The 27,610-nt window shown below is 34.9% G+C and overlaps 1 protein-coding gene across 6 annotated transcripts in view; it reads right to left on the bottom strand.

Moving 5' to 3' along the window:
* Window positions 1–27,610, bottom strand: part of LOC114331131 (talin-2) — a 272,902-nt gene that overhangs the window by 174,466 nt on the left and 70,826 nt on the right. Inside the window, exon 1 of one of the 6 annotated variants that reach the window (XM_050643760.1) lies at window positions 8,645–8,663. The exons of 4 other annotated variants lie outside the window; for them this stretch is intronic. The gene's annotated coding sequence lies outside the window, so the exon portion shown is untranslated. Of the gene's footprint in view, window positions 1–2,940; window positions 3,083–8,644; window positions 8,664–27,610 lie in introns of those variants that run through there. One more of the 6 variants, XM_028280604.2, reaches the window with a different exon arrangement.

The raw sequence follows: 27,610 nt of genomic DNA, 5'->3' as shown, positions 1-27,610 counted from the left end.
TATCTAAACATCGACTTAATTTTCAGAATTAGGTGCTCTAGTCACTCAGAAACCATAAGAGAAGCTAAAAAGACGCAAAAACGCCACAACAGATTTTATTGGTCGCACTTTCCGATTTCGGTTCTAAAAGTAGTAACTCTAATGTAACCCTTGAATAATTGAGAAAGGTTAGCTGCATCATATTCACAGTTCTGCTCTACAAAATGGAAGCGTGGATACTAACTGTTGCATCTATGAATCGGCTCGAAGCTTTCGAAATGTGGTGTTATAGGCGCATCTTACGTATATCCTGGTTTGACCGAATTACTAATGTGGAAGTCCTGCGTAGAATGGGGAAAGAGTGTGAAATTCTCATAACCATCAAAACAAAAAAATTAGAATATCTAGGACATGTAATGAGAAATCAAGAACGTTACGGCCTTCTCCAACTGATTCTCCAAGGGAAGGTAAATGGTAAAATAGGACCGGGAAGAAGACGCATTTCCTGGCTTCAAAATTTAGGAAAGTGGTATAACACCACTACCACTGAACTGTTCCGCGCTGCGGTAAACAAGTCAAGATAGCCATGATGATCGCCAACATCCGGAACGGATAGGCACTTTAAGAAGAAGAAGAAGCTGTATCAGTAAACTAGGAAAGGATAAAATGAATAATAAAATAGGGGAGGTCTATGTGGGAGAAGAACGATGCCAATATGAGAATGCATATGATAATATGGTTACTGGACGCCCAACATCAAAATGAGAATAACCCAAAACAAAGAATCAATAAAGGCGATAGGTCTCCTGGAAGGCGTAGGATAGGAAGGCCCCAGCAAACATGGTTGGAGACATTTAGGCGTAACGTATCGGTAAAGGAAGGAGTAAGAGAGGATGACCAAACAAGACATGGTGGAAGGCAATCACACGGGGCATGTCTGCGAAGAAGATTTTTGTTGGTAGAAGAGAACATATGAGGATATGTAATTATCTTTAGAAAAGCATAATTCAACAGCAGCGTGAAACAACAATAAAATTATAGTCTTAGAACGGAAAATCCTCTGGACGGTCTTTGGGTCTTATAGAGATGAGGAGAGTGAAGACGAAGATAACCAGGAACTACAAGCCCCAAGGGAGACGAAAATATAGTACGAGTGTCTACTAAGGCACTTAGAGTTATAGAGCCAAGGAAGAAGAAGAAGAAAAAGTGTTTATACGATATATTCAAAATAATAATTTGATGAAAGCTACGCCGTTAGAAAAACGCGATCTTGTCTTGCGATATGTCGTATCGGGCTTTTTCTATTTGTTGTTTTACATTTAAAAATACTTCAATATATACTCATTATACTCCTATGTATGCCTAAGAATAATGAAATAATTTTTAACAATGATTACACATGTTATTCGAAAGTAACTTTATCTTTATGCGCATTTTTTTCTGCCCAAATGTCTATAGAACCATGGTTTGACCAATTTAGAACATCAAAACCAGGAAACTAAACAAAACTTAAGATTTTTTCAAATGGTATAACCCAAAATGAAGCTCATAATAGAATTTAACATAAAAAAGGATCTTTAACATCCTGATATATTCAAAAATGAATGTGATAAATGCATAGAGGCTGCATTTATTTGACACATTCTGATTTCTATAACATATACGTTACGTAAAAATACACGTCAATTTTTTAAAGAAATTAGGAAAACTAGAAGTGAAAGTACCATTCACTCAATTCAATTACAAAACAAATACAAGTATGTATTGTGAAGATATATATACTCTATTCCACGAACATACGCCTGTTTTGGATTACTTCGACAACGAATATTTTACTGTTCAAAATAAGAAGAACGAAAGTAAATTGCAAATTACATTGTTGTTTATTGGAATAATTACTAGCGCCATTTACTTTCGTACTTCTTATGTTGCACAGTAAAATATTCGTTGTCGAAGTAATCCAAAACAGGCGTATGTTCGTGGAATGGCCCATACGAAACAACCATTTCAGAAGATATATCTAATAAAGGTACAGCCAAAATCAAAGACAGAATGCGTTTACGGAGTCTCTGAAAAATTAGTAGAATTGATAAAGATCTTCAGGAAAATGTCTATGTAATTCTTAAATTGTTATGTTTAAAGGACTTCTCGATACTACAATATGGACTTGAAAGCTGGACATTAAAGCAAGAACACATAAATAAGCTACAGTCATTTGAAATGTGGTGTTATAGAAGGATGCTTAGAATAGCATGGACACAGAGGAAAACGAACACGGAAGTATTGCGAGAAATGGGTAAAGAATGCGAAATAATAAATACAATAAAAATAAGAAAGTTACAATATCTGGGACACGTAATGAGGGGACCGCGATATGAAATGCTAAGACTGATAATACAGAGAAAGATAAGAGGCGGAAGGAGTATAGAGAGAAGGAGAGTGTCATGGTTAAAGAATTTAAGGGACTGGTTTAGATGCAGTACTATAGAACTCTTTAGAGCAGCGGTGGATAGAGTAAATATAGTGATGATGATATCCAACCTCCGATTAGAAGACGGCACTTGAAGAAGAAGAAAAAACTTCTAGAAGGCGGCAATTATAGACACGAAAATAATATCAAACTTCCCAACTACCCTAAAAAATACTATAAATCACTAATAATATCAAAGAAATATCAAGAAAAGAAATGTCAAAAGATCTGCATACTAGATGAGGTTCAGCTGTCCAGAACTTGTGCTAAAACTTCAAAAATCCTCAGAAAAAATTCGATGTCCAGTAACACACCAATCTGAAAAAAGCTCCAAGAAAGCTGTTCATAAACAAACTGACAGTTGTTTAAACGTATTATTTCTGAAAGAAAATATCACAATTCATATGACTGAAATACAAGATTTGACAAAAATATTGAAAACGTTTGATAAAATAATTTCATTGATACTAACAGCAAACAGCTTTACTTACGTCATTGTTCTCGTTCCACAGCAAAACTAAACTTAATACTGAAAATAAACAGAAAGAAAACTGAAGCCTACTGATGAAGGCTCAACATAAACCAAAACGTTGAGCAAACCGAACACAACCAGCTTCACTTCGAAAATGACGCAATTTTGGAGTTTGCCAGACTTCCAACGTTTCTACGACCCCTAGAATACACAACCCCTTCCTATTGGTCCGATTTCGCATGGGGGGTGGAAACGGAAGGGAAACTGCTATTCGGCGAATCGGATTGGTGGCGACACACTGGCGCCAACTCAAACGTTTCTTGTAGATGTGCAGTTTCCACTGGATGAATTCGATTTTTGTCGCAGATAAAAAAATGGAAAAACTGGGGGGCGATGTGGGGAATGCGATTTGGAACTTCCTAGAATATAGTGGAAATTTCCCATTTCCAGATAAAACTGTGCACATAAATATCAATTTGTTTTTTATTTGTAAACTAGTAAGAACATTTATCTGGAAACTATAAATTAGTCCAAAACCGTGAAAGGTTACGAAAACGTGGAAAATGAAAGTGAGGATAAAGCTTTAAAACAGTATCAAGAATAATTGGAGAAACATAAAAATTTGAAAAACAATACAAGAATGCTACAAGAATTTTAATCTAAAATAACAAGAGAGCACGATCCTTTGATTCTATCGAGTAGCCAGCTATAAGTATCTAGTATCAAGTAGGATTTTGTTAAAAGAAAATGAGAATTTGGGTAAAGAAATAAAGTAGATATAAATAAATGTGGATATAATCATTACTAGTGCAGTCACTGAAGGTTTTCACCTCCGAGTGAGTAGTTAGAGGATACCTCAAGAAACGAAAGTGACAGTGCCAACTTGCGCTTTTACCCTGGGGGTGGATGCCACCCCTTCTCGGAAGTGAGATTATTAAATTTTTGAATTATTAAAGACCAAAATTTTAATTTTTCGTGAAAAAAACGCATGTTTTTGTTTTATAGCGGTTTTTCATATATTTCACAAAAAATTATTATTACCAAAGTTGAAGCCAATACAAAATCGAATAAATTCCTTACTTGAAAAACCTTAATATTAATTAAAAGTGAGTTCTTCTTCTTCTTCAAATGCAAATCCACTAATGGATGTTGGCGATCACATTTTCCATTAACTCTCTGTTTCTTGCAATGTGGATCAGTGATTGTATGTCGGTAATCCCTGTCCATTGCCTTATGTTTCGGAGCCAGGACATTTTCTTGCGTCCTATTCCTCTCTTGCCTTCAATTTTACCCTGGATTATAAGTTGAAGGAACTGGTATTTTTCGTTTCGCATGATGTGACCCAAATACGCCGTTTTTCTTTTCTTGATGTTTTCGAAAAGCTGACGTTCTTGGTTGATTCTTTTAAGGACATCCACATTTGTGACTTTCGCCGTCCATGGTATCTTTAGGATATGGCGATAAAGCCACATTTCGAAGGCTTCTAATCTGTTTATATCCTTCGTTTTGAGTGTCCAGCCCTCTATGCCATATAGCAGCACCGACCACACGTAGCATTTAGTAAACCTTAGTCTCAGTGTAAGGTCGAACTCTGAGCAGCTCAGTACCTTCCTGAATTTTACGAAAGCTTGTCGAGCTTGCTCAATGCGACATTTTACTTCCCTGTCCGATGCCCAGTCTTCAAAAAGCCACGTTCCTAGGTATTTGAATTTGCTCACTCTCTCAATGGACTTAGTATTCAGTGTTATGGTGGAGTTTTCAAATGCATCCAAGTTTCTGGAGATGATCATGAATTTGGTCTTTTTGGTATTAATCTCTAATCCCATTCGCTTACTGTATTCTCCGATTATAGTGACAAGTTGTTGAAGATCTGCTATGTTGTCGCAAATTAAGACAGCATCATCAGCTCTGCATCTTCCAAAGACTCTTGAAATATGGCTTCCGAATAAATGTTAAATAAAAGAGGGGAAAGCACACATCCCTGCCGAACACCCCTTCTTATATGTATGGATTTGGATATAGAATTGTCTATTTTTAATTGTGCTGCCTGATACCAGTACAAGTTTTCAATGCATCTTATGTCTTTTTGGTCTATATCAAGCTTCTTGAGGATCTGCATTAACTTGTGATGTTGGACACGATCAAACGCTTTCTCGTAGTCTAGAAAGCAAAGGAATACGTCCTTCCTCTGATCGTAACAATTTTGGACCAACACCTGTGTTGCTACTATTGCTTCTCTTGTTCCCAAACCTTGCCTAAACCCAAACTGAGAATCACTGATGTCCCATTCACATTTTTTGTATAATCTTTGATGTAGTATTTTTAAGAATATTTTTAAAGTGTGACTCATCAGGCTAATGAGTCTGTGATCCTCACATCTTTTTGCATTGACTTTTTTGGGTAGGGGAATAAATGTAGAGAGCAACCACTGCTGAGGATAGCAACCAGTTTCATAAATAAAATTAAATATTTGTGAGTTATATTTAAAAGTGAGTTATATATAGGTAATTAAAAGTATATTTTTCTTTTCGGTGAGTACTCAATTCTCATGCTTAAATAACCGAAAAACGATACATTTTATAAAATATACTACTAAACACTTATGCACATACCTATCAAATGAGCTTCAGAAGAAGTTAATAGCATCAAAATTAAGCAAATGATAAAAATAACACTTCTGAATTTTTTAGAAAAAAAGTGAAAAATAAAACATTAGCCATTTCCACAAAAATTAAAATTTATTGTAATCCCCCTTTCTTTACTTAAGCATAAGTAATAACCTCAAACATTTTAACCAGTTTAGAACGCATATTTTTGAAAAAAAAACATAATTAAAAATCAGAATTTTTCAAATTTTCATTTAAAATTTCATTTTCTTTTGATAATAATTCCAAAAATATTTTATATAGGTACTTACGTAAAAAAATAATACAGAATTTGAGTTTTTTAAACAAAGATATATTTTGTTTGTAGGATAAAAAATAATCGAGATAGAAACGTTTAAAGCCTTAAAAAAAGGAATTTAAAAGATTTAATTTAACACGATTTTATAGCCCTTGAAATTACCTCTCAAATGGTTTTTGGATGAACCTTATGAAACATAAAAACTAACAGTTATTAAAACTAACATAAAAACTAAGAGTTATTCTAAAAAAACATACATTTTTTTGAAAAAATTTTGGAGCATAAATTTTGATGCCATCAACTTCCTCTGGAGCTCATATGATAGGTATTTCTGAGTAATTTGACAAATTAATGTTTAGTAAGTATGTGTTATAAAATGGATCGTTTTCCCGTTATTTAAGCTTGAATAATTAGATTTAGTACTCACCAAAAAAAAATATATATATATCTATATAAATATGTACATTGAATTACCTACAACTCACTTTGAATTAATATGAAAATGTTTTTGACTTAAGAAATTTATTAGATTTTTTATTAGCTTTAATTTTGTTAATAGTGACATTCAAAAATAGTGTTGGAGTAGGTATTTTATAAAAAACCGCTTTAAAACATGCATTTATTTCGCAAAAAAATTAAAAACAATTAAGCTGTCTGCCTGCTTGACTGATTGGTCAAAACAAGACCAGATTTACACAAGAGAAATATGATTAAATTCCATATTTGTTTGTTCAATCACTCCTAAAAAATGAAGTGGCATCAAAAAACAAATTTGGTCAATCAAATTGTCAATAAAAGTCAATATTTTTCGAGTTATTTGCGAGTGAATAAGTTCATTTTTTGAAAAAAAAAACACGTTTTTAGACGGCTTTTCGCAAATAACTCAAACAGTAAGTATTTTGTCGAAAAAACATGAATATTTAAAATATAGCATATGTAAAAGTGAAAAAAATTGTGTATATATGAGGTCCTTAGACCTAGTATCAGAAGAGTTATACCTAATAAAAAATAGGTTTATAATAGTCAAGTTCCAAATCGAATATTTCAACGTGAAATAACCAAAAAATTAAGCAATTTTTGGGGAAAACTCATTACACCTTTTGTAAGTGCTTAAAAAATCTTAATTTTTCTTTTTTAAAAAAGTTTCTAGCATCAAAAGTAAGAAAGTTACGCTCAAAATAAAACTGGTCCTTTTTTTGGTAAAAAAATCGGGGAAATCACCCCCTAATAAGCATTTCAAATGAAATTAATCCTTACCTCACAAGTTGCTTTACTCGTGTATGTATTGTTTATATTATCAGTAAGTTTCGTCGGTTCAAAGTGCTTATTTTTGAAAGAGCTGTAGTTGAAAAGGCACTACATATTCACAGGCAACTTTAGAAACATTAAATATTTACCAATTTTTGTCAAAAAAACAAAAAATTCAGAACATTTGGAAATGCAAAGCCTACATTTTTTTATTCTTTGAGATTTTTGGTATCATCAACAATTTTTAAGTTACTTTGAAAGAAAGCATTTTTTCAAAATTAAACAAATTTTACTTTAAAACCAAATTTTTTCAAATATAAGCACCAATGAAACCTACAGACCATATAAATACAACATAAGTAAAGCAACTTGTGAAGTGTAACCGATTAATTTCATTTGATATGCTAATTAGGGGGCGATTTTCTCGATTTTTTTTACCAAAAAAAGGGACCAACTTTATTTTGAGCGTAACTTTCTTACTTTTGATGCTAAGGACTTTTTTTAAAAACGCTTATAATAGAGGTTTTTTTTTAAAACTTGTGTTTTTTTTGTTGAAAAATGAACATATTCACTCGCAAATCACTCGAAATGTATTGACTTAATGAAAAACCTCCATAGAACAAAAGTTGCTTAGTCAGTTTATTCACTTGCGGACTTATTTTAAAGGTATATTTTTTCACTCCCGAGAAGGGGTGAAACTCAACCCCAGGGCAAAAGCACACATCGGCACAATATCACCTTTTTTCTTTGACATGTTAGCTTTGTGTATGCCAAATTGGTGTAAACCAAACAGTTTTTCAAAATTTAGAGCAAAAACCGTCAGTAAACGTACTACATATTAAGAAATCTTGGAACTTTAATAAACGGGAATAATGATTTTTCAAAGGAACTAACAACCAAAATTGAAATTGCACGTAACTCATGAAACTTAACTTGTGAAAATGAAACAATTTTTTTGCAATTATACACTCCCTTAGCCAAGTGATGAGAGAAATAATATACCAGCTTCTGCAGAATATCATACAGGAAAATGGTTGCGATGGTTGCGCAATCTCAGGTAGTGGTTTAACTGCTCGTCTAAGCAGCCTTGTAGAGCAGCTGTAAACAGAATACAAATAGTCATAATGATCGCCAACGTTTGAAAGAAGATGGAACATTAAAAAGATGTTACAATCGAAGCAACAGTCTTTATAGAAAAAATCATCCATTTCCTGATTCTCTCTGACTTCTTTCAGACAGTTTTAAGCGAATGTATCATAGAAATCGTGTCTTGCAAGTTGCCTGCGATTAATACAATGTTATCTGTCAAATCATATTGCTAGATTTATAAACGAAACTGCACTTTGTGATTGTGATGATGATGTTGACGATATCAATAGTTGGATGCTTTACTTATAGATAGGTGATGACGCAATTAAGTATTTGATGCAAACTCTGACGAATTAACTATTACCGCTTCCTCAAAATCACACTTCCCTCTCACATTTTTTTAGATGAAATCGTACGATAAACCAAATCATTATGTCATTAACAAAATAGAGCAAAGCATTAATATTGTAATGAGGACTTACCGATAACTGAGATATTTAAGTAGTTTATCATATTTACCTGCAACAAAATAATAATTAAATTATTAAAGAGGACATACATATTATAAAAAGAAACGTCAAAATCCATCAACAACAACCGGAGATATTCTATAAGCTGGCTGGAGTTTAAAGTTCATGTTTCATTTTTCGATATCCAGAGAGACGAAGGGACTAACTTCCTCCAGAATAATCGGAGGGCAACTTTTTTAAAACTTGCCAGCTTTTCGAATATAAAAAATAATGTTTCCTCGGGCAATAGCAAAAAGTTATTTAAATTATTTATTAGTAAAATATTGCAATGTTTATGAATTCGAGTTGGTTCTTTCTAACATTTTTTAAATTATTTTAATTGAATAACTACCTCTTGCTTACACTATCCGTAGAATTATTGTAAGTTCATTTTATTCGTAATTGTTATTTGAAAAAAAAAAGTTGTTTGGTATAAACAAATTGAATAACATTTTAACTAATTGATGACTGACTCTGAAATTTTAACCACATTTTTAAAACTATAAGGCCCAACACCGAAATGTACAAATGGGTCTACTGATTAAGTAAAGTAAAGTTAAACCTATAAAACCCAATTTCCACTCAACATCAAGGATGTACGTTCATTTTTACAATATGTAGTTATTAATAGTAGGGGAGGAAAGTATGCTAAATTTACAGTCACTCGAGCGTTATGGCGACCTATTTGGTTGTGAAGATTAGGTCCTAAAACAGAAAAAGTTAAGTAAAGTTTTTAAAATTTAAGTGGGGACTTTCCATTTTAATTTAATTTTCCATTTCCAACTATCGTTTTTTCCGATTAGAGCGCAATCTATCCATAATTCGAAAAAAAATGTGTGTGTACTTTGTACGCACGTAAGAAGTTATACTTCTATTATATGATTTCAACGAAATTAATACCTATACTTTAAACAGTTTATTTAAATATTAAACTTATACTTAGTATTTCTCAAAATTTTTTATTAAAACTACCAAAAATTAAAATAATAAAAGAATAAAACACACACACACATTGAAAAATGCCACACATGATTTCTGAACAATAATTGTCGGAAATTTTTTTAACTAAATACGTATTTTCTGAAAAAAAAATTATATAATAATTATACTTACAATCATAAAATGTATAAAAAAAATAAAAGTTTCTATTGGAGTTCGAACCCGCTTATCAGCGCAGTTAGTAATGAAATTCATTCACCTTAAACGCTTACCCACGGAGACCACGCGTCAGCATGTGCGAAGATCAACTAACTAAGCGGATTAAACTTTTGACAGTTCTGAATTAAATCAAATTAAAAACAAAAACGAATAACCATTTTCAATTTCGTTGCAAAACGAAAATACAGCCGAACCATATTCCAGTCCAATCAGAGAGTGCTGCAAGCACCTCTACCGGTTTCGAAACTTATTAGTCTCTCATCAGGAGGCACATATGCTGCTCTCCCTGATCCAACCAAAACAAACCCCAGCGTGCAGTCCCGAATTGCAACGAACGAAATGGCATAGATGCCCTAGCGGCAACTGCTAGCAAAAGACTAAGTTTTCACTCTAATGGCATATAACATATCCCACCAGAATGAAAACAATGGGAACCTTCTCTGGTTACACCTCCGAGGCTTCTACAATTTGCAAGCCATACGGATGCTGAGACTAAGGAAGATGAGGGAATTCTACAATTTACAATTCACGTCACATCTGCTCAGCGCGGTAAAGTTCCAACGAGACTGGTTCCCTTCATACTCCACACAGAGTAAATGTAAATCAAAAACGAATAACCATTTTCAATTTCGTTGCAAAACGAAAATACAGCCGAACCATATTCCAGTCCAATCAGAGAGTGCTGCAAGCACCTCTACCGGTTTCGAAACTTATTATTCTCTCATCAGGAGGCACATATGCTGCTCTCCCTGATCCAACCAAAACAAACCCCAGCGTGCAGTCCCGAATTGCAACGAACGAAATGGCATAGATGCCCTAGCGGCAACTGCTAGCAAAAGACTAAGTTTTCACTCTAATGGCATATAACATATCCCACCAGAATGAAAACAATGGGAACCTTCTCTGGTTACACCTCCGAGGCTTCTACAATTTGCAAGCCATACGGATGCTGAGACTAAGGAAGATGAGGGAATTCTACAATTTACAATTCACGTCACATCTGCTCAGCGCGGTAAAGTTCCAACGAGACTGGTTCCCTTCATACTCCACACAGAGTAAATGTAAATCAAAAACGAATAACCATTTTCAATTTCGGGACTGCACGCTGGGGTTTGTTTTGGTTGGATCAGGGAGAGCAGCATATGTGCCTCCTGATGAGAGACTAATAAGTTTCGAAACCGGTAGAGGTGCTTGCAGCACTCTCTGATTGGACTGGAATATGGTTCGGCTGTATTTTCGTTTTGCAACGAAATTGAAAATGGTTATTCGTTTTTGATTTACATTTACTCTGTGTGGAGTATGAAGGGAACCAGTCTCGTTGGAACTTTACCGCGCTGAGCAGATGTGACGTGAATTGTAAATTGTAGAATTCCCTCATCTTTCTTAGTCTCAGCATCCGTATGGCTTGCAAATTGTAGAAGCCTCGGAGGTGTAACCAGAGAAGGTTCCCATTGTTTTCATTCTGGTGGGATATGTTATATGCCATTAGAGTGAAAACTTAGTCTTTTGCTAGCAGTTGCCGCTAGGGCATCTATGCCATTTCGTTCGTTGCAATTCGGGACTGCACGCTGGGGTTTGTTTTGGTTGGATCAGGGAGAGCAGCATATGTGCCTCCTGATGAGAGACTAATAAGTTTCGAAACCGGTAGAGGTGCTTGCAGCACTCTCTGATTGGACTGGAATATGGTTCGGCTGTATTTTCGTTTTGCAACGAAATTGAAAATGGTTATTCGTTTTTGATTTACATTTACTCTGTGTGGAGTATGAAGGGAACCAGTCTCGTTGGAACTTTACCGCGCTGAGCAGATATGACGTGAATTGTAAATTGTAGAATTCCCTCATCTTCCTTAGTCTCAGCATCCGTATGGCTTGCAAATTGTAGAAGCCTCGGAGGTGTAACCAGAGAAGGTTCCCATTGTTTTCATTCTGGTGGGATATGTTATATGCCATTAGAGTGAAAACTTAGTCTTTTTAAATCAAATTATTTTGAAAAACATAGACTAAGAAAACAATATATTAGGTGAATATAGATAGAAATTTTGATGGTAATCAAATTATGTAAATCAAAGCATTACATACTATTTTGGTAGGTTCTACCAAATAGGTAGGTACCTATGAAATTTTTTATTAGGATACTGAAACATTTACAATTATTACGTACCTGTCGCTTTTAAAAACTATTTAAAAAGTCACTACAATTATAAACTTTTTTATCTGCCATCACAACAATAAAAACTAATATGAATATACACAACATTAATTTGTTTATCCAAAATCTCCATATTGAACAATTATTGACAGATGATTTTAAGATGATTTTTTTCTTTAAAGAAGTATAACTTCAAAAACGTCTCGAATAGAAGTTTCGTATTTTTACGTAAGGAATCCAAATCTGCAATAAAAAAGGGGGCTCCTATTTAAGTTTTTAAAGTAACCCTCCACCCCACCTCCGTGGGGGGTCATGTTTGGTGTCATTCGATAGATTTTTCAAAAATATTGAATACGTTCATTTTGCAGTTTTTCGATCTGATGTTCATTTCGCGAAATATCGCGGGGTTCCTATTTAAAATTTGAAATTTACCCCCCAACCCTCTTCCGTGGGGGATCGTGTTTGATCTCAAACCGGCAGATTTCTGAAATACACGCTGTTCTGCATGTACTTAACTTACCTTATCTTAATCTGAGGATTTAGAGTTTTTCTAAGGATAGATTTTTTTTCGGGCCCCCCTTAACGAACTCCCCTGTATTAAGAGCCAATATATGGTAGGGGTGCATTTACAGAGTACAAGGTTTCTCCCCATGTAATAATCTGACGCGCGTGAGTAACTGCAAAAATCCGCGCTTGTGCTCCCCTACCATAATATTTATTGAAAATTAGGGATTCTTAGGTTTTTTTTATAGTTTTCTAAGCAACAAATTATACAATCAACATTCATAAATCGCCATTTTGAATGTTTAAGCGAGTTTTATTAAAAAACAGCCTCCAAATCCGTTCAAGATGCTTTACTTTTTACTGGTTAACAAAAGTTGTTAATATGGTGCATTTTTAATAATTAAAAAAGTCAATCAAACTCACTACATGAAACAGAGGTTTTCGTTATTGGGCTCCATAAACTCAAAAATTCTTGAGGTCAATTATTTGGCAGGGTCAAAGTCTATTCTAATTTCGATAAAGCCATAAAAACATAATTAGTGGGTAGTTTAGTTACCATCCATTTTCTGGTCACTCATGTCACTCTAGCGCGGTAGTTTTCTTGTTACAAAACTCTTAATTTTCAAGTGAAAGTACTTATATTTAATTAATAAAGATTGTCGATCTCTTGTCCGTCAAATCCACAGCCGCGTTTCGTTAGTCCGATAACGTAAATATGTAAATGACGCGGGACGCAGAAACGCGTCCAACCTGCACTGTAAAAATTTTCTAGGAAGTGGTAGACTCGCTCAAACGAAGCAGTTAAGACCATTTTTAAGACTAGGTGTTAGACAAGGATGCGTGTTGTCACCTGACTTATTTAACATTTATGGTGAACATGTCATGAGGATGGTTTTAGAAGAATGGGCCGGTGCGTGGAGTAACAGTAGCTGGTAGGAAAATCTCCAATTTAAGATTTGCTGATGACACTACATTTATAGCGGCAAATGAGCAAGAAATGTTTGATCTTCTGCGAAGAGTTGAGTCCGAAAGCAATAAAGTTGGCCTGAAAATCAATAAAGCTAAGACAAAAATAATGGTAGTCGACAGTACTTAAATAATCGTAGTTGAATCACCAACAAGATGGTCTGACCAAATAAAGCATTCAGCTGGAAACTCATTCTGCGCAGCTCTTAGGGCAGCTGGAGATAGAGACCAATGGGGAAACATTGTTAGGAATATTGGAAAAAATCACGATCCTCAGTAATGGGGAAACGACAAGATAGAGAGAAGATCATTTTAGTACTTTTTCAAAGATACTGACAAAAAGACAAATTCAGCAGTTTTGCTGAAAAACTGGTTTAAAACTTTTCAAGTAGACCAAATTCTAAATATACAATTGAGAATAGTCAATATTAAAAATTCAGGTGGGTACCATTTTTTTGAAGCCAAATTTACTGCTGCACAGTTAGTCCGGTAGTCAGAGACGAACATGACACTGAACCTCTAAAAATCATACTGGATTTTGCTGAGAATGTCAATGTTGGAACCCCCAAAAAGATGAAAAAAAGTTTACCAATGGTACCTCCGGGCTTCCTCCTAAAACCACCCTCGTAGGAGGGAAAACGGAAAATATCTATTTATCAAGAATCTGTGCGCCGTAGAATAAAATGTTTCAAACAAGAAAAGTAGCTGAGATTTTGAACAAAAATGTTTAATAGCACCTTTGTGTACAACAATGAACCATTCTCTCAGAAACAATTCTTGAAGCGACCGGCGATTTTGAATATCAATTACAGGGGCGAAATCAATTTTTTAAATAAAATTTGTATCAACTCGAAGGTAAAAATTCAATATCTTTTGATCAGAGTGTCCTATCAACAAAAATCAAAATCAGTTTTAAGGTGATACAGTAGCGATCGGATAAAAAAGTTTATTTCAAGAAAGTATTTTTTTGTTCTTCTTAATGGCGGTACAGGCTCGTTTTTTTAATACTGTATTTAATTACAGAGTAATTTCCACACATTAATACATTTTTCAAATTGGGCTCTGTACCGCCATTCTTTATTATATTATAAATACGTGTGCCAAATATCTCGAAAAAATATTCAAAATTACAGCCGCAATCTTGGAACGCGTTTCCGCTACCTGTTGATCGCTACTGTTTCCTCTTAAAGGAGAATAGTGCGGCCTTCGTATGTAATTTCTTGCATTTTGCTGGAAATGAAGTCAGTTTCTATAAAACACGATTTGCAGCACGATTTTTGCCATTTTTTGTGATACTCATAATAACAATAAAATGTATCACTTCGAATGACCGGTCACGATGGAATTTCAATTGCTGAAGTCTAATCTTCAAATCTTATAAAATGAAATTTTAATTTTGAGTATTAGCAACCAATATGAGGTATTTCAAATATGCCTAAAAACGCTGAATTTAAACTTTCACATTACAAAAGATCTAAAATGTTTAAAATTGCTTCTTTTCGATTGCACTAGTACGTTTTTCGAAATTGCACCAATTTTCCCGTGACGTGAGATATTATCAACATTTATAAATTACTACAAAAATAAAGGTTTTTTGCAATTATCTCGGTCAATTGTTTATGTATTTTAATTTAGAAACTAGCAAAATTAAGACAAATTTAAGATTTTTACGTAAAACCGGTAATTTTTTTCTAAATAAAATCAATGACTTTTGCAGGCCTAGACAGGTAAACATTCAGCAGGTAAACATTCATTTATTTTTCTTTCCTTTCTTAAATATTTACGCTTAAACATCATTTTTCCGAGTGTACACCATGTAATCCGTCTAATGGAACTTGCGACAAGAATACGATTATTTGCGTGACGGTTTGCATTTTACAGCAGACTCCACCACTGCCGAAAGGGCATCGCAGGGAGTAGGCATCCCTTACGAAGAAAAACAAGCAGAATCCACGGGCGCCAGCCAGCCGGCCACCCGCAGCTTCCGCGTTTCCACGCACCGAGAAAATTCTCTCCGGCCGACGTCGACAACGCCGATAAGAGCGACGCGGCGTAGAGTTCCGACGCTTACCCGAATTTTAAGGCACGCGACTGCATTCGAGAGATGGAAACGGTCACGCTGTAGATAATCTAACTAGATATCATAGTTGAAATTGCATTATATTATTATCGACAACACGGATATTGTAATACATGGGATGTAGTTGTGCAAAAAATGAGTAACATTATTTAGTAACGTACAAAAGTCGTGCTGTCCTGCTGTTGATTTGACAATAGAATCATGGTTCCACCAAAGATGTTTTGGTTGTCACAAATCTCTTTCAAAGTTGCACATATCTCAGGTCGTGTACAAGTCGACAGATATATCTAAAAGCGGCAAGGTAAGACAGATCGAAAACTTTGGTTGCGCGACGTTGTCAGATCAATCGAGTTTTAAAGGTTTTTCGACTTTTTATTTGTTACCTGTCTCACAGTAAAATTTCCTTTTGCTTCATTCTTCGTAAATTTTAAAACATTGTGTATAATTTCACGGGATTGTGCACTTAGTAACCAATTTTTAACCAAACTTAAACTCATATTTCATTCATAGGTCAGTTTTCATTCAGTAATATTCATATTTCTTCATCATCATAATCCAGCCCTTTGCGTCCACTGCTGAATATAGACCTCCCTCATTTTTGTCCATTGTGCTCTATTTTGAGCACTTTGCATCCAATTTCTTGACATTTTCCTGAGATCGTCAGTCCAACTAGTAGGTGGTCTTCCTCTACTTCTTTTGTCTAATCTCGGCCTTCACTCAAATAATCTCTTCGTCCACCTCCCATCACTGATTCGGGCGACGTGTCCGGCCCAGTTCCATTTCAGGGTGGCACTTCGGGAAATTACATCGGTAACTCCTGTTCTTCGTCTTAAGTCTTCATTTCTAACTGGGTCACGAAGCGATATACTCAGCATTGACCTTTCCATTTTCCTCTGAGCTATTTGCAGCATTTTAGAAGTTGTAGCTGTCAAAGTCAAAGTTTCGTCACCATAAGTCATCACAGGCAACACACATTGATCAAATGTTTTACGTTTTAAAGAAATTGGTATATCGCTTTTAAAGATCTCTTTGAGTTTTCCATAGGCTGCCCATGCTAGGTTTATTCTTCTTCGTAGTTCGCATGTTTGGTTGTCTCTTGTGATCTTTATTTTGTGTCCAAGGTATATGTATTTTTCCACTAGCTCTACTTCGTTGTGTCCAATATTGATATTTCATATATATACCCTATTCCACGAACATACGCCTGTTTTGGATTACTTCGACAACGAATATTTTACTGTGCAAAATAAGAAGAACGAAAGTAACTTGCAAATTACATGGTTGTTTATTTGAATAATTATTAGCGCCATTTACTTTCGTACTTCTTATGTTGCATAGTAAAATGTTCGTTGTCGAAGTAATCCAAAACAGGCGTATGTTCGTGGAATGGCCCATAATTTTGTTTTGGAGATGTTCATTTTAAGACCTATACTGGCACACACTAACTGAAGTTCATGTAGCATTGTACATATTATCTCCTTGAGGTTGTCAGAGAATAAAACTATGTCGTCTGCGAATTTCAAATTTGTTAATCTACTACCGTCAATATTCAGGCCTCGCTCTTCCCAGTTAAGTTTTTTACAAGCGTATTCTAGTACTGCGGTAAACAGTTTAGGCGATAAGGTATCGTATTCATATTTATTAAGTAATATTAAATGTACTCTCAAGAAACAACTATACGACAATTTTATCTAGCAATGTCGCAAAACCACTGATTTCGTGCACAATGCATTTTACATGGACGCTTACTCTTTGCACCAACACGTTCAACTGAAGGTTCCTCTCCTTCGAGTGATGAGTTATCTTCGCGGTTTCACATACAGTGGAACCTCGATAACTCGGATTAATCGGGACCGCGGCCGATCCGGGTTATCGAAAATCCGGGTTAGCCGGAGAGCATGGTAAAAATTAATAAAATACGGTATACTTATAGATAAAGTCCCTTATAAGCAAAATAATATGAAATATATATGCACAGTTACCTATAGTTGTATAGAGTTTAGTATAGACAATATAGAGTATTATTCACTTCTAGATAAAAAAACTCAGTCAGTTTGGTTGTGTCAATTTCGTCTGGTCTGCCATCGGAATGATGTTATGTAATTTAAGAACAGTGACTCTTTCATTGTTTAAAAGACCATTGTTTAAAAAACAATTTTTTAAAAAACAGTTGAAAATAAATAAAGGAATAACAGGTGCCTGTTGTTTGCGATAATGAACGTCGCTCTGCCGCCGCCGTGTGCATGAGTCATTTTTACTATCATATAGTTCAAATTACACAGATACCCATTATCTCTCAAATATTATATTATGATTGAAGGGAAGTTTTATCAATGAAATTCGATATTTTTAAGACATTCCAGAAACGGCTGCAGGTAAAATGTTTCAACATAATACATACATTTTTATTCTTGAAATGTTTGTCCGATGAAAATCGGTCCGGGCTAGCCGGACTTCCGGGTTATCGGGGGCCGACTTATCGAGGTTCCACTGTATTTCTGTACAATTGTACACTTGTTACATTGTACTAGTGAACAAAACTCTAGAGTTAGTCCCACAAACCATACATATTTTAGACCTTTCACGTAAATGGTCAAGGTCAAGACAGCAAATTAGTTACCCTTCCAATCCAGAGATGTCGCCTTCAGTCAGTTTTCTTGTCACATTTAACAATTGGCAGTTGACAATTAAATTAATGGGTTATTTTTATATTTACTTTTTACTTCACAATTTGTGGTTTAATCATTATAGTGGTGTTACGCTTTTAATCAGATTTAATCACAATTTTAATCAATTTTATTAACCTCCTCTCCGTTTTTATGAGTAGGATTTTTAGTTTACACTAAGCGTTGGATCATCCCGTGCTGTGTTTCTCCACATTTAAAAACAATATACCTAATGTATCCTAAAACAGTTTATTCCAATAGACGAGTGTGTCCTCAACATTTCGGGCCTACATATATTTTTCGAAAGTTTGTAAAACATTATAAGGTATTTATCTAAACAATCATTCCTTCAAAGATTTTCATTCAACTAAATATTAAACATGATTGATTACAAAAACAGTGCTTTCACATGACACATGTTTAGCATTTGGAACAAATGGAATCCAAATAAATTGGAATATTTTTGACGTTTTCAGTAAAACTATGATTTTTGTTAATACATATTGGTATTTCAGTCCCAATTACCTACTACCATAACTTTAGTCGAAAGTTTTGGACAAGACTTTTAGTATTTTTTATGTAGATGGAACTTTTAAGGTAATTTTAAGTTATAGTATAATTATTGAATAAAACATTGAATTGTCATTCTGTTGTTTTAATTTCCTGCGAAGTTTCATCAAAAATCCCGCAAAACTTATAGTTTGAAATACCCACGTAACTATAATTTGTCAATTTAGTTCCCATTCCAATCAAGAGATGGCGTTAATTCGATCCGAAAGATTAACATGGCCGTGGACCGTCTAGAGTCTAGAGTATGTATGGTTTGCGTTATAGTCCAGGAACCGAAGCATTTCACCTCGCAATTTTTACAGAATGGATCGATTTGCTTGAAAATTTGAAAATAAGTAGTGGATAGTTCAAGGATCAAAATCTATATGATGTTGAAAGGCACTTTTACCATGGGGGAGGTTGCCACCCCATCTTAGGGGTGGAAATTTTTTATTATATTTTGACTGCAAAATTTGATAAAAATATTCATTCTAAGCAAAAAATGTTCTATACATTTTTTTGATAAAATTAATACTTTTCGATTTATTCGCTATCGAAAGTGTTAGTTTTATACAGAAAAAATCAATGTTTTTTTATATATACTCATTTACCATTCACTCAATTTTTGCCGTAGAAAAATTTTTTTCAAACCAAGTTCTTGGGAATTAAATAACCTACAATTTCATATAAAAACATTTTTTCGTATATCTGATGCTAATCTTTCTATTCTGAAGAAAATGGCATTTTTGCCAAACTACAGAAAGTCGTTATTCGTTTTTAACTCCAGTTTTTTTAAAACTAATCATTCTAAGCCAGTCAAACTTCTAGAATCTATTAATAATACATAAATAAAGAAGAATGAATAAGGCCAATGACTAAAAGCAAAGCTAACTTACATTATTATGCTTCCAATTGTATTTCTTTTTTTTTTTCTCAAAAAAATATATTGATTTTTTAACCGTAACCTTTTTAATTTTTATCTTAGAAAGTTTGCTAAAAAATAATTTTGTAGGTTTTTATAAGATCTATAAGACTATTAATATTAAATTCTTTTAAAATCCTGAGTCGCAAAAAGTGGTGACTTTGAAAGGGTTGGTAAAGGTGATTTTTGCATGTTATTACAAGATTTAATTGTCAATAGCTCACTCAATTTTTACCGTAGAAAAAATTATTGCAAACCAAGTTCTTGGGAATTAAATAAGCTACAATTTCATATTTAAATATTTTTTCGTATCTATGATGATAATCTTTCTATTCTGAAGAAAAGGAAATTTTTTACCACACTTCAAAAATCCGATATTTGCTTTTGACTCCATTTTTTTAAAAACTAATCATTCTAAACCAGTTAGACTTCTAAAACCTATTAATAATACATAAGTAAAGAAGACGAAATAAGGACAATGACTAATTTGATTCAGGGTGGTGATTAGGGGTTTGCTTTCAATCACTTTTTCGCTGAAAAATATAGGGTCTGACATTCTTTTCATTATAAGCCACTTAATTTTTGAGCTAAAGACTTTGTTTGATTTCTGGAGATAGATATTTTTAAATACTTCAAATTAGTTTAAACAAGTTATCCTCGAAAAGTGCATAGTTTTCCCGTCTTTTGACTTTGAAACTACAATATTTAGCATTTGACGAAGAAGAGCTAACATATAATAAAGTATAGCTCGATTACTATTGGTCTTAAAGAAAATTAAAAAAAAAACGGTTTTGTTTATTTTTTCAAAAGGTACATTTTTGTTAAGCAAAGTTGTTTTGATAAAACGAAAACTTTTTGAGTTATTTGCAGAAAACTGATTAAAAACATTAATTTTTTTTAATATAAAACTAACACTTTCGATAGCGAATAAATCGAAAACTATTAATTTTATCAAAAAAATGTATAGAACATTTTTTGCTTAGAATGAATGTTTTTACCAACTTTTGCGGTCAAAATATAATAAAAAATTTTCACCCCCGACATAGGGTGGCAACCACCCTCACGGTAAAATCGCCTTTCGGCATCATATAGATTTTGATCCTTGGACTATCCACTACTTACTCTCAAGTTTTCAAGCAAATCGATCCATTCTGTAAAAATTGCGAGGTTTTCTCCTATTTTAAGCTTCATTACTTGGACTATAGTCCCATAGCCACATCAACACCAATTACTGCTAACGCATGCTAGCACATAAGTACATCAAAAATTTTTACAAGTCCACGAATAGGATATTTCATTTTCGGATGTAGGTAATCATGACACTGTTATTAGTTTTTTCTGATAGAGTTGAATATCTTCGTTTGTCTAGAGGTGGTTCTTAGGAGGATCCTTTGCAGCTTCTGCTGAATTGTTCACAGATCAAGCTTTACTTAGTTCATGAACAATCGAGGTATTTTATCTAATTGGTCTGAACTAGTACTAGTGAACTAGAAAATCAGATTTTTCTTCCTTATTATTTTCAAGATGACTTCTTAAAGGAAATTAAAAACCCTTAACAGAGATCTAATAAATCTGCTACTATATTTATTAATACCATTTTGATTATGGGCAGCGGTCTTGAGACCTCTTTGTCAGACACAAAATAAAAATTACCCTCAAATGTCTATTGCCATCTTATCATACACAGCTAGTTTTAGTGGACATTTAGAGCATTGATGATCTCATAGAAACATGCAAACGTTTGTAGGAAACATTGTTTTGGTCATCTTGATCTTGAAGATTGATTCCAAATTATATTAATGATATTATATTCAAATCAATATTTCAAAGATAAAGTGGATGGCAGTTCGAAAGATTTAATGTATATCAAGGTGTGCTTTCTCTTGATGGAGAGGAGATAGAACGGGTAAACCATTTTAAATACCTTGGCAGTTGGTTAGATATAAATTGTGACTCTAATAGAGAGGTAATAACCATATGATCTAAATATCACGTAAGGCTTTTATGACCTGGACACCAGTTTTATGTAACAGAAACCTGTCGATGAATATTCGCAAGGTCCTGAAATGTTATGTATGGTCTATCTTATTGTATGGTTGTGAGACATGGACGTTAAAAACTACAATGCTAAATAAATTAGAAGCAGTCGAATTGTGGTGCTATCGACGAATCCTAAAGATATCGTGGGTTTCGCACACTTCCAAAGAAGATATTCTCCAAATGATGACTTCAGAACGTCTGCTCATACACGTCATAAAGAGGAGAAAAACAGAATATTTCGGCCACATAATTAGAGGACTTAAATACCATCTACTTCGCCTTATCATACAAGGAAAAGTAGGGGGGAAAATGGACTGGTCGAAAGAAACCTTCATGGTTGCCTAACTTTAGACAATGGTGTGGTTCTACATAGTATGATATAATTGATCCAAATAATGGCATAACCCACTATATGGTCCACATAATGTTCAGTAAAAAGTCACACCACTTTAAGCGTCGGGTTTGGGGGGGGGGGGGGAGAGGGGGGGGAGAGGGGGGAAGAAATCGGTAAATTCGTAATTTTTTAGGTTTTTCGTCAATATTTCTAAAACTATGCGGTTTAGCATGAACAACCTTCCGTACAAAAATGTTCTACATTAAATTTGCAATAAAAAAGTCCTATGCATAATCCTTCTAAAATGAACGGTTCCAAAGTTACGGAGGTAGTATAGTATAATTGGTCAAAAAAGGCCTAACCGAAACATCTAAAGTAAAAGCTTTCCTCCAACACCAAATTGTTCTATATGGTCCACATATTGTTCAGTAAAAAGATACACCATGTTGAGCGTCCGGTTTGGGGGAGATGGGGGAGAATTCGGTAAATTAGTAATTTTTTTACGTTTTTCGTTAATATTTCTAAAACTATGCTTTAGCGTAAACAATTGTCTATACAAAAATGTTCTACATAAAATTTAAAACAAAAAAGGTCCTATACATAATTGTTATGAAATCAACGGTTCCAGAGTTACGGAGGGTGAAAATTGGAGGTTTTCGATACTTTTTATATTATCTGGACAATTATGATGATTTTGGGTGGTGAGGTTGATGTTTCTTCAAGGGCTTATCACTAACATATCATCGGCCACTGAAATAGCAAATTTTATTTACCAAACACAATCCTGTTAAAGAAAATTTCTATAAATTGCCCAAAGAATATAAAAAGTATCGAAAACGTCCACTTTTTACCCACCGTAACTCTGGAACCGTTGATTTTATAACAATTATGTATAGGACCTTTTTTGATTTAAATTTCACGTAGTAGAACATTTTTGTATAGAACATTGTTTTTGCTAAAGCATAGTTTTAGAAATATTGACGAAAAAACGTAAAAAAACTACTAATTTACCGACTTTTCCCCCATCTCTTCCCCAAACCGGACGCTCAAAATGGTGTAACTATTTACTGAACAATATGTGGGCCATATAGAACAATAAAGGGTAAAGGTACAAGGGAACAAATCCTGAACTTGAGACAACTCATTGAAAAGTCTAGAGAATTTCAAGTACCCATGATTATATGCTTCGTTGACTACCAAAAGACATTTGATTGTGTAAGCTGGATAAATCTGTGGTCAATTTTAATAGAAATGGGCGCACCAATGCAACTGGTGACACTTATTAAAAATCTGTACCAGTCTAATATAGCGACAGTACGACTAGATCAGAAGTTCTCAAACCAATTCAAGACGAGAGAGGTGTTAGACAAGGATGCGTGTTGTCACCTGACTTATTTAACATTTATGGTGAACATGTCATGAGGATGGTTTTAGAAGGATGGGCCGGTGGAGTGACAGTAGCTGGTAGAAAAATCTCCAATTTAAGATTTGCTGATGACACTACACTTATAGCAGCAAATGAGCAAGAAATGTTTGATCTTCTGCGAAGAGTTGAGTACGAAAGCAATAAAGTTGGTCTGAAAATCAATAAAGCTAAGACCAAAATAATGGTGGTCGACAGATTTGACACTATTCAACTGACTAACATATTACAGGAATACCAGATAGTAAACACCTTTGTCTATCTCTGGTCTAGTGTGACTAACGATGGTAACTGTGAAGCAGAAGTTCGGAGACGTATTGGTATGGCAAAAAATGCGATTTAGTCGCCTAACTAAACTTTTCAAAGACAGATCTCTCTCTCAAAATATCAAGATGAGACTGGTGAATGCCCTTGTATTCTCAATATTTCTATACGGAGCAGAGACTTGGACTCTTCGCGCATGCGAGCGCCAAAAAATTGATGCCTTTGAGATGTGGTGCTGGAGAAGAATGCTGCGCATACCTTGGACAGCTCATAGGACAAACGTTTCCATTTTAAACCAACTCAATATTAAAAAAAGGCTGTCCACAATATGTCTGCAACGAATTCTGCAATTCTTTGGTCACGTGGTTCGCAGAGGTGACGACAGTTTGGAGAGATTAATTGTTTCTGGAAACGTTCCTGGGAGAAGATCAAGAGGACGATCACCAACTAGATGGTCTGACCAAATAAAGCATTCAGCTAGAAACTCATTCTGCGAAGCTCTTAGAGCAGCTGAATATAGAGACCAATGGAGAAACATTGTTAGGAATATTGGAAGAAATCACGATCCTCAGTAATGGGGAAACGACAGGAGAGAGAGAAATAGAACAATTATTTGGTGTTAAAGGAAAACTTTTGCTTTGGATGTCTGGGTTAGGCCTTTTTTTTGGACCAATTATACTATACTACCTCCGTAACTTTTGAACCGTTCATTTTAGAAGGATTATGCGTAGGACCTATTTTATTTCAAATTTAATGTAGAACATTTTTGTCATCATCATCATTCTCTTTGCCTTATCCCTATGCGGGGTCGGCTTCCCTAATTGCATTTCTCCACACAATTCTATCTTGGGCCATATCAATGTTAATCCCCTTTACCAACATGTCCTGCCTTATCGTCTCCCCCCAGCTCTTCTTTGGTCTTCCTCTCCTACTCCTTCCAGGAATCTGCACTTCAGCTATTCTTCGTATTGGGTGGTTAACGTCTCGACGTTGAACATGACCAAACCATCTTAACCTATGCTCTCTCATTTTGGCATCAATTGGTGCCACACCTAGACTTCCCCTAATATACTCATTTCTAATTTTATCCTTCTTTGTCACTCCACTCATCCATCTAAGCATTCTCATTTCCGCCACATGCATTCGCTGTTCCTCTTTCTTTTTCACTGCCCAACATTCAGTTCTGTACATCATAGCTGGTCTTATGGCTGTTTTATAGAATTTTCCCTTCAGCTTCATTGGAATTTTTCTGTCACACAACACACCACTCGCTTCTTTCCACTTCATCCATCCAGCCCTAATTCTACTGCATGCATCTCCATCTATTTCTCCATTACTCTGTAATACCGATCCTAGGTACTTAAAACTATTGCTTTTTACAATCATTTCACCATCCAAAGATACCATTTTATTTGTAGTAGCGCCATCTTTAAATGAACATTCCAAATACTCTGTTTTTGTCCTACTAAGTTTTAAACCTTTTTCCTCCAGAGCTTGTCTCCACTGTTCCAGTTTTTGTTCTAAGTCTCTTTCACTATTTCCTACTAACACGACATCATCAGCATACATTAAGCACCATGGAATGTTACCCTGTATTTTCGCTGTTATCTGGTCCAAAACTAATGAGAATAAATACGGACTAAGCACAGAACCTTGATGCAATCCTACTTTCACATGAAATTTATCAGTCTCTCCCACACCTGTCCTAACACTAGTCGTTACTCCCTCATATATATCCCTCACAATCTTTACATATTCACCAGGGACTCCTTTCTTATTGAGTGCCCACCACAGAATCTCTCGAGGAACTCTATCATATGCTTTCTCAAGATCAATGAATACCATATGAGCGTTTGTTTCTTTACTCCTGTATTTTTCCATCAACTGCCTTATAATGAAAATTGCATCTGTTGTTGATCTACCCTGCATAAAGCCAAATTGATTCTCGGATATTTCGGTTTCTTCACGTATCCGTCTATCAATTACTCTTTCCCATATTTTCATGGTGTGGCTAAGCAGTTTTATAGCCCTGTAGTTTGTACATTGTTGTATATCTCCCTTGTTTTTGTAAACAGGTACCAGTATACTGCTTCTCCATTCGTCTGGCATTTGTCCAACTTCCATAATTCTATTAAATAGACCTGCTAGCCACCTTGTTCCTGTCTCTCCCAATGCTCTCCATACTTCCCCAGGAATATCATCTGGTCCTACCGCTTTTCCTTTCTTTATTTTTTGAAGCGCTTGAGCCACTTCCTCGTTGGTTATTTTGGTGACCATTGCTGCTACTGTCTCCGTTGACTCTACAGGCTGTCTGTCAAATTCTTCATTTAATAAGCTGTCAAAGTACTTTCTCCATCTCTTTTTGACATCCCTTTCGTGAACTAGTATTTTATTATTTTCATCTCGGATACATCTAATCTGATTAAAATCTTTTGCTTTCTTTGCTCTCTGTTTGGCTATTTTATATATCTTCGTTTCGCCTTCCCTGATATCAAGTTGATCGTATAGGTTTGAATACGCTTCTGCTTTAGCTTTTGCTACTGCTACTTTCGCTTTCTTTTTGGCGACCATATAGTTTTGAAGATCTATGTCCGATCTGGTTTCTTGCCACTTTTTATATAATTTTCTCTTCTCTTTTATGTTTCCTTGTACTTCATTTGACCACCACCAAGTCTCTTTATCTTCAAACTTCTTTCCTGACGTTTTCCCAAGTATTTCAATAGCCGTCTCTCTAATAATATTGGCCATTTTTCTCCAAATTGTGTTAGGGCTTCCTTTCATGTTCCAACATATTTTTTCTACTATTCTTTCCCTGAATAGACCTTCCTTCTCATCTTTTAGCATCCACCACTTGATTTTTTGTGGTCCTCTCCGATATTTTTGTTTAGTTTCGCTTTTTACTTCGATGTCCAGAACAAGCAGCTTATGTTGTTGGCTTACTGTCTCACTAACTATTACCTTGCAGTCCTTGCATTCACGTATGTCTTCTTTCCTTATCATGAAGTAGTCTATTTGGGATTGATGTTGTCCACTTTTGTAGGTAATAAGTTGAGTTTCTCTCTTTTTAAAGAATGTGTTAACAATCGCCATATCCAATGCTGTTGCTAATTCTAGCATGTCATCTCCAGCTTCATTTCTAGTTCCAAAGCCTAATCCCCCATGTATTGTTTCATATCCTGTCTTGGCTTGGCCCACATGTGCATTGAACATTGGCCCACATGTAGAACATTTTTGTATAGAAGGTAATTCATGCTAAACCGCATAGTTTTAGAAACATTGACGAAAAACATAAAAAACTACGAATTTACCGATTTCTCCCCCTTCTCCCTCCAAAACCCGACGCTCAAAATGGTGTGACTTTTTTCTGAACATTATGTGGACCATATAGAACAATTTGGTGTTGGAGGATAACTTTCACTTTGGATGTCTGGGTTTGGGTCTAGTTATACCATACTAACAGTAGAAGGATTATTTCGCGCAGAAGCCGATAGGGAAAGGTTTCAGGCACTTGTAAACATGATGACGGCCAACGTCTGAATTCGGCCACGGCACCTAAGGAAGAAGATCTCCAAGATCAACACTTCGACATTCTATTGACTCCTCTAATATCCAAAGCTTTTCTATACGTTGTTCTTGCCAACACAAAAGTTCTAAACGTAATATTTCTGTAGTTAATTCTTCAGCGGTTTGCTGGAACTGTCGCCAGTCTGGTTATGCAATCTTTGAATCGAAGATCCTCCGAACTCGTATTTTTTGTCATGGTTCGGTGTCAAGCGTTCGGGAGACGAACATACAGAGGTTCGTCCCCTAAGCGGTTTTCTGTCCACATCCCCATTAGGAAACCAAATCGTAACTTCGGACTTTAAGCTTCTCTTTAAGTCCAAG

This window comes from Diabrotica virgifera, chromosome 2 (genome assembly GCF_917563875.1).
Source record: "Diabrotica virgifera virgifera chromosome 2, PGI_DIABVI_V3a".
NCBI classification, from domain to species: Eukaryota; Metazoa; Arthropoda; class Insecta; order Coleoptera; family Chrysomelidae; genus Diabrotica; species Diabrotica virgifera.
This window is presented reverse-complemented; position numbering and strand designations above follow the sequence as displayed.